Below are 15,603 nucleotides of genomic sequence, written 5' to 3'. Positions count from 1 at the left end.
CTGACAGTGAGGAAGAGAAAAATGAGTGGCTCCTTGCTGCTGAGCAAAGGTGCAGAGAATTAGACCGGCTAAGCAAGGAAGGTATGATCCGGTGGGCCTTAGCCCAGAAAGAAAAATGGGATGCTCAAGGAAGGAGCTTTGCTGAGTTGGAGGTGGAGTCCAGCTCAGATGGTGGCAGCATGATTATGATATCTAGTGCGGAGAGAGAGGTACAAACACCCAGAGATGTGGCGCCTGACTTGAGGGAGGGGGTCGACATACACCAGGGGGTTCAGGGTTATGATGTAATTCCAGTGGAGTGCAGTGTCCCTGAAGTAGATTGGGGGACTGGCACAGGGGACCATATTCCTAGTGGTGGGAGGGACACTCTACTGACTCTAGAAGAGAGGTACAGGGAGAAGGGTTCCCCCATGGTAGAAACCTTGGTGTGTGTGTGTGAAGACCAGCCAGAAGAGTGTGGGTTGTGTGACAGAGACAGTCAGATACTGTCTTGCCAGTCTCAGGAGAGTGGTGTGGGGTACTTGTGTGAGGCACTGGAGGGTGAGGCAAAGGGTAGCTTGGTTAACAACTGTGGGGGGCTGTGTGATTCATTTGTTGGAGAGCATATTTTAAGTCCCTGTTTTCCAGAGCTATGCCAGCACCCGGTGGAGTGTGAGTTCTCTGATCCCAGAGAGCTTGCGTTGGAGGCAGACCTCTTGGTGGATTCCAGAGAGTCTGAGGAGGCATTGGGGAGTGATCCCAAAAGGAGTGGCTTAGATATCTTCCAGACCTGTGAGGTAGAAGAGGTTCTGTGTAGCCCAGTTAGGTCCCAGTGTAGTGGGAGGGGTGTAGGGGCTCATGTCCGATCTCAGTGGAGAAGGAATGAGTGTGGGACGGTGTGTCTCATGGTGCCCGAAACCCAGTCTCAGGGCCTGGAGGGTTTCTTAAGGGAACACCAGGTTGGGGACCTAGACTGTGCTTGTAGGCCATTTGAGGAGGATCTCCTAGTGTCTGGTGAACGGGGAGTGCCTGTAACCAGGCCTCCATCAGTTCTGGTGTGTGGCAGTGCCGCTCCATTTGGGAGGGTACAGAAGTCCAAACTGAGGGGTGAGAGGGGAAAGGAGTCCCCAGTGGGAGAACCAGTGGGTCAGGGACCAGTCGGAAGGGCTGAGTCCCCAGTGAGTGACCATGGCGACCTCACTTCTGTCCTGGGGGTTCTTCCCGCACTGTCAGGTGGACAGGGGTCGGGAGATCTGCGCCAGGCAGACTGTCACAGGACACATGAGTTGTGTGTCACCCTCAAGGGGGTACTATGTGAGTCCCCAGAAGTCCTGGCATGCCAGGCAAATGCACAACCGCAGGTTTTGGTCCCTGGGTTGGGAGACCAGGTTCAGGATTTGCCTGACCTGGAAGGAAGGACATCTGTAACCAGTGTCCTGACCAATGTGGTTCCCAGGGGTACCCCTCCAGTAGGGAGGGTGCAGCGCTCTGGAAGGGGGTGCAGAGGGAGGGAGTCCTCGCCCCTGACCCCGGTACAACCTGAGGGGTTAAACCCCAGGTTGGGAGACCAGTTGCTGGAGGGAGGTCCTGAACTGGTAGGAAAGTTGTGTTCTTGGTTGTCTTGGTGGACAGGGTTGCCCCTGGAAGGAGGGCAGGAGTCTCACCCTGGGGGTGGACTGGGCCACACCCTTGTGTTGGCCAGGTGGGTACTGTCTACTAGTGTGGGCACATCAGTAAGTGATGTCCTGGGGCGCCAGGCAAGTGTTCCACCGCAGGGGTTGGTCCCTGGGTGGGAAAGCCGGGTTCAGGTATTGTCGGACCTGGAGGCTTTGGAGCCTAGGTTTGAGGGCCAGGTCTGGGGTGTCCCCCTGACCTGGAATACCAGTTGCAGGATAGCACCCCTAAACTGGTGGGTGAATGGTGCGGGACACCTGCCACAGGGTCCCTGGCTATTCTAGAAGGGGGTACCGCTCCAGGTGGAAGGATGCAGAGCCCCAAGGAAGAGGAGGACCTGGTGTGGGGAAGCCCACCCCAGCCTCCTGTCCAGCCGCCGGATACAGGTCCGGGACTGGTGGGTCAGTGCCAGAGTGTCAGACCTGACCTGACAAGAGAGGGAGTGGACAAAGGGTGCCAAGCACCTGGGGCTACTGCCCCCCACCCTCTGATGCCACAGAGGTTTGAGAGCCCTGAGAGGCATGAGGCCTGGGTCTCACCCCTGATCACTGTTGGTGGTCACTGTGGCTTGCTGGCGGTCTGTTGGGACACACCTGTGAGGAAATTAAGGTTAGGTGCTGCACAGGTGGTGTCCACAGGTGAGGAGGAGGGTTCCACATGGATTGGCATGGCGGACCCTGAGAGTGTGGATAGAGTGATCCAACTGGGTTTAGGACGGCGTAGAACAGGACTGCCCTGCTGGGTGGGCCAGTTTCCGTGTTCTATCGCCTTAAGCAGGGAATACCATCGAGGTATCGTTTGGTCTACCCTGGCTTTAGGCTGGAAGGGGGTTGTGTTGGAACTGGCCCTTCTTGCAGGGTCATCCTCAAACTTTTTGCTTCTTCCTCCCTTATTTTTCCTGACCGGTGGCTGTTGGCAATAGGACTCTGCGCACTTTACCACTGCTGATCAGTGCTAAAGTGCATATGCTCTCTGTGTAAATTGTTATTCTGATTGGATATACATGTTTGGCATATTTGTATCACCATGAAGTCCCTAGTAAAGTGCACTGGGTGTGCCAGGGCTGGTGATGACAAATGCTACTAGTGGGCCTGCAGCACTGATTGTGCCACCCACAGGAGTAGCCCTAAAATGATGTCTCAGGCCTGCCACTGCAGTGCCTATGGGCAGTTTAGAACTGCCATGTCCTCCTGGTCAGTGTCCCCACTGACCAGGCCTAACCCTTCCCTTTTTGTGCACATCAGTCACCCCTATGGAAGGCCCAAGGTACCCCCCTGGGCAGGGTGCAGTGTATGTAAAAGGTAGAGCATGTACTAGGGCAGGTAACATGTTCTGGTAGTGAATTACAGCCATTTTCGTTTTTCACTATTGTAAGGCTATCTTGCTCCATAGATTAACATGGGGGATGCTGGCTACAGTGGTTAACAGCATTTCTTCTCATAGGAACAAGATAGGACATAAGTATCTAGTATCCCTGAACTCAGAATTTAATAACACATCTTTTAGGAAAGGTTGTTTTTAAATCCTGGGTTTGAGAACAGCACTTTTAGAAAGTTGCTGTTCTCTTGTCTAACCCTTCTGTGTGCCTGGGCCTGTTTGTGTATTGACTGTCTGGTTTGTGAGTGACAGGGGCTGGGGAATTCCCCAGCAGGATGGATGAGTCAGCACTAGGCTGAATGACTGCAGTTGCAACTGGAGTGGTGGGAGGAGTTAGCACCTGGGCTGAATAGGGCTGTGCCTGCCTTCCACAATGCTGGCTCCACCCCCCTGCTGGGCGGCTGAGGACCCTGCCCCTCACTCTGAAAGGAAAGATGCAGCCAGCAAAACAAGGTGCTCAGGATCCACCCAGAACTGGTTCAGACCGGGCTCAGGGCCCACATGCACCAAGAGAACAAAGACTTTAGGGGTATAAGTACAGGACCCCTGACAACAGAAAATTAGATCATCCTGGAAATCAAGAAGGAACCTCTGCCAAGGAGAAAGCTGAAACTGAAGAAGGAAGATTGTCTTGCTGTTGCTCTGCTGGACTGACCTGTTGCTTTGCTGCCAAGGAGAGGGGAAGGACTTTTGCTGCTGAGCTGTGTCCCCTGTCTTGAAGGAATCTCCAAGGGCCTGAGAAGAGCTGGCTCCCTGTTTTGAAGTCCCAGGAACAAAAGGACTTCACCCCCAGCTTCCCTGAACTCTGCTGAGAGAGTTCTGTCCTTCCTAGAGTGCTTGATCCAGTTGTGGGGCCTCTGGAAGTTGTACCTGAGCTGGGAAGCTCGAAACTGAGCTTGAGTGACTTTTGAACTTGAAAAGTGTTGCATCGCTAGCTTGCGGAGCGCATCCCCGACAGTGCGAGAAGGTTCCCGCCGCTACGGAGGTCGAGATCGTCGCAGCGCCTGGCGCCGCTACCAGAGACGTCGCATCCTTCGTTTGCGGGACGCACCAGACCGGTGCGGGAGAATTGAACATCGCTGCGAGTATCGTCGCAGAGCCTGTCGTCGCTGGGTGAGAACGCCGCACCGCTTGCTTGCGGACCGCATCACGTCGCTGCGAGCATCGTCGCAGAATCAACGCATCGAGGAGCTGCGAGAGAGAGGATCCCCGCTGGACCGCGCATCGTCGCCCCGGAGATCGTCGCAGCCCCTACGAGATCGTCGCATCGTGCCTTTGCGAGAATAGACTTCCTACGAAACCTACGCACCGGAATCCATACAAGTGGCCTTCCTCCCCATACAGACCGGATTCGTCGCAACACGCCCGCTGCTGCAGCGGGGCTGTCGCATCGCCTCCCCAGGGTCTCAGGAGCAACGCATCGCTTGTTTTCCACCGCACCAGCTTCTGCTTTTGGAACTTTGTTGCAACTAAAAGGTACTGTGAGTAAACGTGACGCAACTGTGAACTTTTCACGCATCAGTAGAGAATTCTATCGCAACGTAGAGAATTCTAAAGCAACCTTAAGAACTCTTTTTGAAACCATATTCTTGAACTGTGTATGTTGGATTTTTGTCATTTTGGTCTTGTGTAGTTTAGATTAAAAATACCTTTATTTTTCTAAACTGTTGTGGAGTCAGTTTGTGGTGTTTTCACTGTGTTACTGTGAGTGTTGGTACAAATACTTTACGCATTGCCTCTGGTTAGCCTAGACTGCTCGTGCCAAGCTACCTAGAGGGTGAGCAGGGGTTATCTCAGAGGGTTATCTCCTTGCCCTGACTAGAAGCAAGGGTCCCTATTTGGACAGTGGTACCTACCTCTGCCAACTAGAGACCCCTAGATCTAACATACGCAATGAGGAGAAGTAGAGAAAATTAGGATCTTGTACATTCCAGGATAGAAATAGACCCTGGCAATTCTGAATTGTGACTATGGGGTAGATGTATCAACATACCCTTTTGAGATTTTTAAATTGCGATTTTTAAGGAATCGCTATTTAGAAATTGCATGTATGTTGAAATTCGCAATTTTTTAGCGACTTCTTATTCTTCCTTATTTGCGAATTCGCAATTTGCGAATTCGCAATTAAGGAATCATTTCCCATTCATTCCTATTGGCCAGGAGGGCCATAGGAATGATTGTGAAATAATTCTCAATTTGCGAATCGCAATTTGCTAATCGCAAATTGAGAATAATTTCAAGAGTGCAGGGGTGTCTCAAGAACACCCTGCTGCACCCCTGAAATTTACATGTGTGTGCATATGGCGCACATACATGCCCTGTGGGCATGTATGTGCGTCACATGCCACCTTCACAAACGCCAAATTGTGCATTTTTAAAAGAATTTGCAAATTACCGCCAACTACAAGTTGGTGGTAATTTGCGATTTCTTAACCTAAATTCGCAATTCCAAAATGCTACATACATAGGATTTAAGGAATCGCAAAATTGCTATTCCTTAAATGCTTAAGCAAAATAAGGAATCGCACATTTTTGCAATTCCTTATTTTGCGATTCTTTGTTACATGTCAAAACATGCAAAAAGACCATTTGCGATTCGCAAACGCCAGAATTCTGCAAATTCCGGCCTTTGCGAATCGCAAACGGCTTGATACATCTACCCCTATATTCCTAAATTCAACCCTAGGCTTTCTTACATACCAACCCCCAAAAAAATCAAAGCAAGCACATCCTAATGACTAGGTTTGCAAATGTACACCCAACAATCAGGACAATTTTGGATGAATTAGGGTAAAAGTTTGATAGGATTAGGAGTTGCACACTAGCTCCCCGAAAAAAGCACCTCTAAATTTGGTGGCAGATCCTTTCCACATTTGGCCTTTTCCATTGGAACAAACTTCCTTTTAATATCTGTACCTGCTCTGATTTTACAAAATTCAAGAAGTTGTTAAAAACATGAATGTTTTAAAGTGCACTAGTTTCTGAACAGTCAATGCGCTGGGATACTCCTTTTGGAGAGAGTTGTGCTTTATACCCAAGTATAAATAACATAACATATATAAAAAGGGCCTTTAATCCGACCTGGCTAATTATTGACCAATAAGCCAAATTGATGCTGGCCCAAAAAAACTCTGCAAACAAATTTTAGACCATCTGCAGCTGTGGATTGAATATAACAATATCCTATCACAATTACAAGCATGATTCTGCTCTAAGACAAGTACAGTGGATCAATTTTTTAAAATCCAACTTATGAGATGAAGGTGCTAGATATTGGAATGGGTCGTTTATATGCCGCATTGGTCGTCCTAAGATCAGCCTTTGATACGGTCCCCAGAGCAATGCTCTGGCATATCTTAGGTGAACTAGGGTTCCCACCCCCTTCTAGACATTATTGTGTGCCTTCACACAGATAACTACACCCAAATTAGACGAGGAACAAATGAAGAATTAACTGACAGAATAAAGGTCACCAAGGGAGTGCACCAGGGGTGCGTTCCGGCTCCGACACTTTTCCTTCTTTTTATAAATGGTTCTGTAAACTTTAGTGGTAACTGCAAAAATGATTCCCGAGTTTAAGGTGGGATGAGAACACTAACCCTATTATTTGCAGATGGCACTTTGTTACTTCCAAAAACACCAAGAAGAAGAGAAACTCTGCTAGCCAGATTCGGCGGGAACTATACATTTCTAATGATTCGTACAGTGTATTTATGTATACATTGAATATACATGTGTATTATCTGTTGAAACTGTCAATTGTTTTTATTTTCCGAAATGAAGTGTTTTGAATTGAATTGAAATTGAAAACAATCCTGGTTTGGCCAATATCTGATAACTGAGAGTGAATTATTACTTTATTGAAGTATTGTTTGAATCACTGATTGACTATGACCATAAATCTGAGTTACAGTTAGTTGTTATTATTTCTGTCGGCAGTGCTGAACCTGAAGGATAATCTACATGTATTTTTTGTCTACCACAGGGATTGTATTGTGGAGGTATCTCCACCACTATGCTTTCCTTTAGATTCAGCACTGTCTTCAGAAATCTCTTATTACCACCCAAATCTAAATCAAACCTTAAATAACAGCCGGTTGTGTACTTGCAGTGGGGTTTTCTGTTAAGGTGCTGGGGCAGACAAAGGTTTTATTGTTCTTCAAATAGAAAAGTAGTGTGGGTAGGGTGAGCTCTTTACTTCTATACTCATCTCCTGATGTTGGAAAAGTTATGAATGGCCCTGCTATTATTGCTGATCGATTTCTACAATATTGTTTTACCTTCTGAGCCTCCTGAAATTGGAATAGATTTAGTTTGATTGCGGCTCTTTTTTTAGTGTTATCATTTCTAAACCATGAGCTCCCTGAATTGAGAGTCTTGACTTGCCTTGGTTTTATCATTCTTCAGGTGAGATTCATGTGTTGTGAACAAAGTGCCCAACGTTTATTCGTTAAGGCCCATTTCGTACTAATGTTACTGGAATAGATTTGATTTTGTTGTACATTATGTTTTGTGTCCCAATTGGGTACATCTCGTGCTGAAACTGTAGGGTGTTTATTTAGTTTCAAAGTACATATTGCTGCAAGGAGGAGGGATTAGCATCAGCCTGAGTGCTGCCTAGTAGTTTACCTGTCAGTCCCTAATGGTGTAACAATTAATGCGAACTAATAGGAGAATAGTGTTGCAGCAGAGAGATACTTTGTAAGTAGATGGCTTTGTGTGCTTTGTTTACTTCATATGGAGACGGCAATAGTGTCATTCCATCAGCTGGGACTTGGACATGTATCCTCCAGTAGGAAACCTGTTGTGTTCCTAGAACTACAAATTAAGGGTCACGGATAGCTCAGGTTGGGCACCATCGTTTTGCTGACATTCCTTCTGATATCAAGCTGCCATTCATCCTCTTCATAATTCTCATGTCCTTCATTAGAAACGTGAACTACACGTTCTAATCAAACATGGACGGTTAGTTTGCTTAGCCACTAATGATAAAAAACGACAGGAGAAGGCTGGCCCCTTCTGGACCTTTGATGCCACTGGCAATTACTAATGGGGTTGCTCTCAGCCAATCTTTGGAGTAGTGGCTGCCTTGGGTATAACATCTTATGAATAACACTCCTCCTGGAATTAAAAATCGAGCAAGGAAGAAATTAGGCCTTCCTACCTAGTACATCAGTCTGGACCCAATGTTCTTTAGTTAAATCCTTTTGAAACATTTTAAGGTTATTAAATGACAAGAAAGCCAGGAATTCAAAGATTTCCTAAGATAACTATCGATGCCAATGAATTCCTGTATTATGTCCTGTATAACTTTGTATTGCACATCAGTTGATTGTCTGAAAGCCAAGTTAAAAATAAGGAACAATCTACTAAACCCCAAAGAAAGAAAAATAAACAAAAACAATGTCAAATAGGCCCAAAAAGTTAAAAACAGCTTAGTAAACTGTCTAAAACAATTTTTTTTAAACTTGACCCATGGACATTTTTATTTAAGCTTGTGATATTTGTGAATTTCCCTTTACGTGAAAATGTGCATGCTATACTAAATGTATGAACATTCACAATTATGTGTCTGTTTTGCATGGAAAAGACTGGTTCGTGCAGAAAATGTCATATCAAGAGACATTTACTGCACTAACTCTCCTGTCAGATCTCGTGTGAATTTTGTTTGCTATTTTACACATTCCTACTTGAAACTCACCCCAAATATATGCAAAAGCCGTTCTACCTACAGGGTTGCACCGGAGTCTTTTTAACGGAAATGGAAGGAAGACTGCATTATTGACAAGGATTGTCTGAGCCCAATCGGGCTGTTACGTGGCAGTAATTGTAACACGATAATACCATATCCAAAACGGGATATTATCTATGCGGTGCTGCTTAAACTTGGTCACGGTGATGGGGTTGATTATCAGTGCGGGATAATTAAAGGTTACAACATGGGGATACATCGAAAATAGTAATAATGCCGCTTTTGACACAACATTAAAGGTTGCATCACGAGGATACATTAAAATTGGTATATATGGCAACAATTGCGTGTATTAACAATGTATATAGCAAAGGATTGGCATTAGTAATACAGGCAAAATTACCGATACAGGCAAAGAACAACAGTTTGTAACCCTACATAGTGTCTAGTATGTAAAAGAGAAGAAAATAATCATTTTAGACTGGTTTATAATAATAGGCAGAACATGAAAAACTGCCACCATCGAACTCAATGCTATTAGTAGTGTATCGTCTAAGTTGTTACATAACAGGCAACCATGTCGCGTATGCTGAGGGAGAGGGGGACCTTCATCTCAAGCTGGCGTTCACCAATCACCAATCGGAGAGACACAGGTTGGTTTGTTATACTTCTTTTATTAGTCGGTATCGTAGCTGGTTACAGGCATGTCCGCTCTGCTTGCTGTCCTGGTCAGTCTGCTGTCCTTCCTGTCCCTAACTGGATGTGGTGTCCGGTGACCTGGTCACCTCCCTCATGACCCACAGGGTCCTAGTGTCCTCCTGTCCTGTCGCCCTATCTGTCGGGTCACGACATCTCCCCCTTTGTTGCAAACAAATGTTCATGGTACAGTTCTACTGATGATTATGGTGAGAGAGAGAGAGAGAGAGAGAGAGAGATATATATATATATATATATATATATATATAGAGAGAGAGAGAGAGAGAGAGAGAGAGAGAGAGCGAGAGAGAGAGAGAGAGAGAGTGCATAGGTCTGGTCGACCCGTCTCCCCAGTCTCTGACTCCTACGTTTCATCACTTAGTCTCTTTGTCCCCTTGCATTCATCTCTTGGTCGCTGTTCTCTGCCATCAGCTTTTGCTTCTGTTTGTCGGTTGTCCTCCTTCTGCTCTCCTCTTGCCTGCCTCTCTTCGTCTGCTTCTAGCTCCTTGCCATGTGCCCAGTGGTGCGGAACCAGCTGGCGCCATCTCCGTAAGTTCCTCTCTTTCTACGGCCACCCTTCGTGGTGTTTGTTCCCTCCGTGATTCTTTTTCGTTCTCTCCCTCTTTCTCTGGCCCCTGCATCTTCTCTTTGCTTGCGCTCAGTGTGTCTTTCGTTTTTTCCGTGTCATATGTCATGGTTATGAGACCCATGGCTTGGGCGGTGCTGTTGCTCAGCAGGCAAGGTCCTGGGACATCGCCCTTCAGCACATGGATGTCCTCTTTGTTCTTTTTGTCTTTGTACTTCCGTTCCTCTGTGAACTTTCCCAGGTTTGTTACCTGTTTCTTTGACCCCCAGGTGAAAACCTCAACCCTGGACGCTCTCAGTGTTGGCTTGGCTTCCATCTTCTCGTACTCTGATGCAAACATGACATTGCATGTTGCACCACTGTCCAGTACAAATTCCGCTTCATGTGCTCCTACTCCTATCGTTGCCGAGTCCATCTTTTCCCGTGTGCTTCTGTCTGTTGGGTGTGTTGTTTCTCCTTTTTCGTCTCCCCCACTCAGTTCTGTGTGTGCTTCCGACATGTAATATAGCCTTTCCACTTTCTCTTCTTCCTCTTCTTCGCCTGACTCTCGTGAGGAACTTCTCCTTTCTTTGTCGACATATCTGACGTGTCTTGTTGTCGACTCTTGTGGTCTTCCTGTTCTTCCTCTGTCATCTCTGAATTGTACGCCTTGGCACACACTGGCATAGTGGTTTCTTCCATTACATCTTTTGCACGTCTGGCCAAACTCTGGGCACGGACCTCTGTGTGGAAATTCCATTCTGCACCTGTAGCATGTTCCTTCAGGTTGTCTCCTCTCTGTTTGTTCCCTCCGGTCATTCCTCCACCGGCCTGTGCGATATTTGTTTGTCACGTGGTGGGCGTTTTCGATTTCGACATTCTTCCCTCTTTCCATTTCCTTGACATGTGCCGTTGCTCTCGCCTCTGCTATTGCCAGTGACAGGATGTTCTCAAATGAGGTCGGTTCTTTTAGGATCCTTGCCCTGAATCCTGTGTCACGACAGCCCTCAATGATCCGTAGCCTTATTGCTTGTTCGTTGTCGAATTTGTCGAACTCACAATGTGTCACCAATTTTCTCAACCTTGTCGCGAAGTCATCCAGCGTCTTGTCCACTTGTTGACACGCAATAGTAAATGTATATCGTTCAAAGTCAACATTCCGTTGTGGGTCAAATTTGGCCGTTAGGCATTTCTTTAGTTTCTCATATGTCTTTGTTTCTTTGGTTGGCAGTGTCACCAGAAGTTCTTCGACGTCATCCCCTGCTAAGTTCAGCAGTAACCCTAATCTCTTTCCGTCTGTTACATCTGTTGCTTCCATATATCTTTCAAACCGTCTGATCCACTTCTCCCACCTTATTCCTGTTTGTGGCTCCGATAAGTTGAACGGCAGTGGCCTCCTGTATTGTGCACTGGGCTTTGGGTCTGCCATCCTTGCCTTCTTGCCTTTATATGCTCTTTTCTCTTTTTGTTCTGTCGCCTCTTTGTGTGTTGTTCTATGTTTCCTCTTGTTTTCTTTCCTTTTATATTCTTCTTTTCTTTCACTTTTGCCTTTGTGAGGTCTTTGTCCCTCCTTTCCTTGTTGTTTTGCTTGTCTTTGTCTTTTGCTTCTTTTTTTTCTTTTACTTGAATTTATTTAGCCTCTTCTGGGCTTTCTTAGTGCTTTTTCCTTTTATTCTCTTCTTTTCCTTGTATTTTGCTTGTTCCCTTATATTCTCTTTTTTGTTTATTCCTTTGTTTGACTTTATTTAGCCTCTTCTGGGCTTTCTTAGTCCTTTTTCCTTTTATTCTCTTCTTTTCCCTTGTATTTTGCTTGTTTTCTGTCTTGCCTGGCCTTAATATGGCCACCCTGTTGGTTTCTATGTTGTTTCTTTGTTATGTCCTTTTTTTAAAATGGTCGCCGCTCTTCTCGCGAGATTTCGTGATCGAAATCTCACTTGCCTGACTTAAAAATGGCCGCTTCCCAGATTTCGCCTCTAATTGGCCTAGCCGCCTGAGCTCAAAATGGCCGCCGAGACTCTCGCGAGAGCTCGCGCCTCTATTTCGAGACCCCGCTTTCCTTCGCGCTTACCGCAGTTTGTTGATTCTTCTTCAGAAGCGGTCGGGTGGGCTCCTATGTCGCTCGTTTCCTTTCCTCTTTCCTGCACCTCCAGGATGGGCACTTGGTTATTCCTGATGTCGCCGTCGACCACTACTCGTCGATCTACGCGTCGGCTCGTTTCCCCTTCGTCGCCAGTTGTCGTGTTTACACTGCAGCTCGGAGATACACCAATCGGAGAGACACAGGTTGGTTTGTTATACTTCTTTTATTATTCGGTATCGTAGCTGGTTACAGGCATGTCCGCTCTACTTGCTGTCCTGGTCAGTCTGCTGTCCTTCCTGTCCCAAACCGGATGTGGTGTCCGGTGACCTGGTCACCTCCCTCATGACCCACAGGGTCCTAGTGTCCTTCTGTCCTGTCGCCCTATCTGTCGTGTCACGACATCCATGTTGTACAATCCTTGCAATGCCTTGTGAGCCTGTATAATTGTGGTAACTAGCCATTGTTCAAGGTGGCAACCTGTTTATTAAGCTCCTCATATTCTTTGAGGCCATGTGCAATGTTGTCAAACAGATGTATGAAACGGCATTCGCGGATATTCAAAACATTCGCAAAGTCCCCACCCCTGGGGTTGGGTTTGACCTTCTCCACCACCCACCTTTTGATACTTTCGGGTTTATGTCCAAACCTAGTGAAATGGTCAACTAAAGGAGCCCCTGGTGTCTGGCATCTGATGCGACTGCAGTGCTGGAGGATGCGGCATTTGGCTTTTTGGATGGTTTGGCCAATATACATAAAGTTGCATGGGCAAACTATAGCATATATTACCCCTGTACTTTTACAGTTGGTGTGTCCCTGTAGTTCATGTGTGTGATTGTTGTGTGTAATACGTATGGTATCTTGAACCAGAGGGCATGCTTTACATTGCCCGCATTTTGTGTGTCCTTTGAAAGTGGGGCTCCCCATAAGGTAGTCTGGGTCGTCTTGGGGTTGGATGGTAGTAACGATTTAACTACGTGATCTCTGACATTTTTGGCTTTTTTGAAAGCATGTAAAGGTGGAGGTGCCTTGTCAAGTACGTCTGACACCAAATGCCAGTGTTCGTTGATGATTTTCTTCACTGCATTGCTTTTTGTAGAGAAGGTAGTGACACAAACCAGCTTATCCTCACTACCATTCTCCTTTGTTTTTGGCTCCAAGAGATGTTCCCTATGATTATACCAAGCCCTTTTACGTGCCTGTTTCAGTAGTCGAATGGGGTATCCCCTTTCGACTAGGCGAGACAGCAAGCCTGCTGACTCAGAGAAGTAATCCTCTTTTCTAGAACAATTTCTGCGCAACCTTAGGAATTGGCCAAAGAGCAGGTTGTCCCTGAGGTTGCGTGGGTGGTGACTAGAGTACCGCAGAAGCGTATTCCGCTCACTGGAATTCCTGAATAGACTAGTATATAGATTGCCTTCCTCTACGTTTATTGTAATATCCAAGACATTTATTCTAGACCTGTTGTACTCTAACGTAAATTAAATATCCAGCGAGCAAGTGTTCAGCCAAACATGGAATTTGTTTAATGTTTCGTCACCATTCCATATGATGAGAACATCGTCGATGTAGCGACGTCATAGTACTACGTGTTCAGTGTATGGATTAGAGTTGCTCAACACATGTGTCTGCTCAAAAGAGTCCATGAACAGGATAGCCAGATTAGGTGCAAAGCTAGCCCCCATTGCTACGCCCTTAGTCTGGACGTAGTGTTAACCCTGAAAATAGAAGTAGTTCTCTGTCATGGCGATGGTTAACAGCTCGATGATAAATCCTGTAGGTACAGTATGTGGGGCCGGGCGTTGATTCAGTACTGTTTCCATACATCTCAAGGCCTCAGCCTGAGGAATGTTGGTGTAAAGGGACGTGATGTCCATGGTGGCCAGTAGGTGATCGGTAGAGTCATGTGGGTGCTGGTCCACCAATTGTATGGTCTGCATGGTATCCCTAATGTATGTCGTGGTGTTCTCTGCTAGGGGTCTAAAAAAGGTATCTATATATTTGCTGATCGGTTTGAACAGTGAACCACAGCCCGTAATTATGGGCCTGCCTAGCGGATCCCTCATACTCTTATGTACTTTGGGGAGGGTATAAATAGTAGGCATTCTAGGGTACTTATTGTTCAGGTATTCGAATTCTTTTTTTACTAAGGAATCCGTTCTTTAGTCCTTTACGTGTTGTGTTCTCAATTAGTTTATTAAGTCTCTTAGTGGGATCTGAGCTCAATCTTGCATACTGGTCATCCACTCCTAATCTTTATAATCCTCGCGGTTTTGTACCACGATGGCACCCCCTTTGTCCGCTGGTTTTATCACTATTGACGTGTTCTCCCTAAGGGATGTCAGGGCTTGTCGTTCGGCTCTCGTGGTGTTATATTTCACATAATATCTTTCCGCTAAGGTTATTTCCACATTCCGCATTACAACTTGTTCATAGGCCAGAATTCGGGCTGGCATGAGGTGTGATGGGGGATTAAATTTGGATGGTGGTCTTAAGCCGCTCCCATTGAATGTCGGTTTATGAGGAATCTTTTGGAAGGAATGTTTCAATCTCACCTTTGGAAAAATTGGTGCAATTCCACCTTTAGGTTGAATTTGTTGGGCATCGAGGTAGGGACAAATGAGAGGCCTTTACTTAGGATCCTCTGTTCATCCGCAGTAAGGATGTATTCGGACAAATTGATCACAGGGTTTTGTGCTGTGTATTTTACCATCTGTAGTGTTGTCTCCTGGTTCGTATGTCCCCGTGTACCTCCTGTTGAAACTGGGCTTGTCTCCAGGCCCGTCCCCTGCCCCTGTTCCATGTCTGTGTTCTTACTCCCCTGGGTCGACCCCAGGGTCGTCCCCTGCCTCTCTGTTGCCACCATGGGTCTTCTTCTAAAAAAGGTTGTTGGATGGTGTATGAATACTCAGTATCAGTGGTGCCTGTATTTGCAACAGTGCTAGGGCCGGGGCGTTCTAACTCACTACTTGAATTACTGTCTAAAGAGGACCCTGAGAAAGTAGTGTATCTTCTGTATCCCCCCCTCCTCTGCTCGAGTATGTGCCTGGTTGTTCCCTTTGGTAATACCCTTCTTGTAGGCAGGGGTAGGTCAAATTCTTATCATAGGTGTTTATGTCCCTTGCTACTTTATCAAGTGTTGTGGTTTGCGTGTAGATGTCCAACTCACGTATTGTCCTTTCTAGCCTCTCCAGGGCCTCTTTTGCATTAATCAGGGCTTTGACCTCAATAATTTCTTTTCTGAGGTCCCCTATTTCTTGGGTCAATCGCTGGACCTCCTCTACAGCTGTCTCAATCCCAAGCACCATCCAGTGCCTGGAACAATTGTTGGATATGAAGCTGAATCCTTCTTTGAACTTCAGATTCTCTACAAATATTGCAGGTTCGTTTCTTACTCTCAATCCAATTGGTATTACGTTTGACTGCAAATATTTGGCTAGGGTGTGTCCGGGTAATCTTGTTCTGATCAACTTCTTTTCAAGCCGTTCTAGCTTTGAGATTTTTTCAATAAGTGTGATGTCAGTGCTCACAGTTACCCCTCCT

This window comes from Lissotriton helveticus, chromosome 1_1, assembly GCF_964261635.1.
Source record: "Lissotriton helveticus chromosome 1_1, aLisHel1.1, whole genome shotgun sequence".
Taxonomy (NCBI): Eukaryota; Metazoa; Chordata; class Amphibia; order Caudata; family Salamandridae; genus Lissotriton; species Lissotriton helveticus.
The sequence above is the reverse complement of the archived record's forward strand: the minus strand, read 5'-3'. Positions refer to the sequence as shown.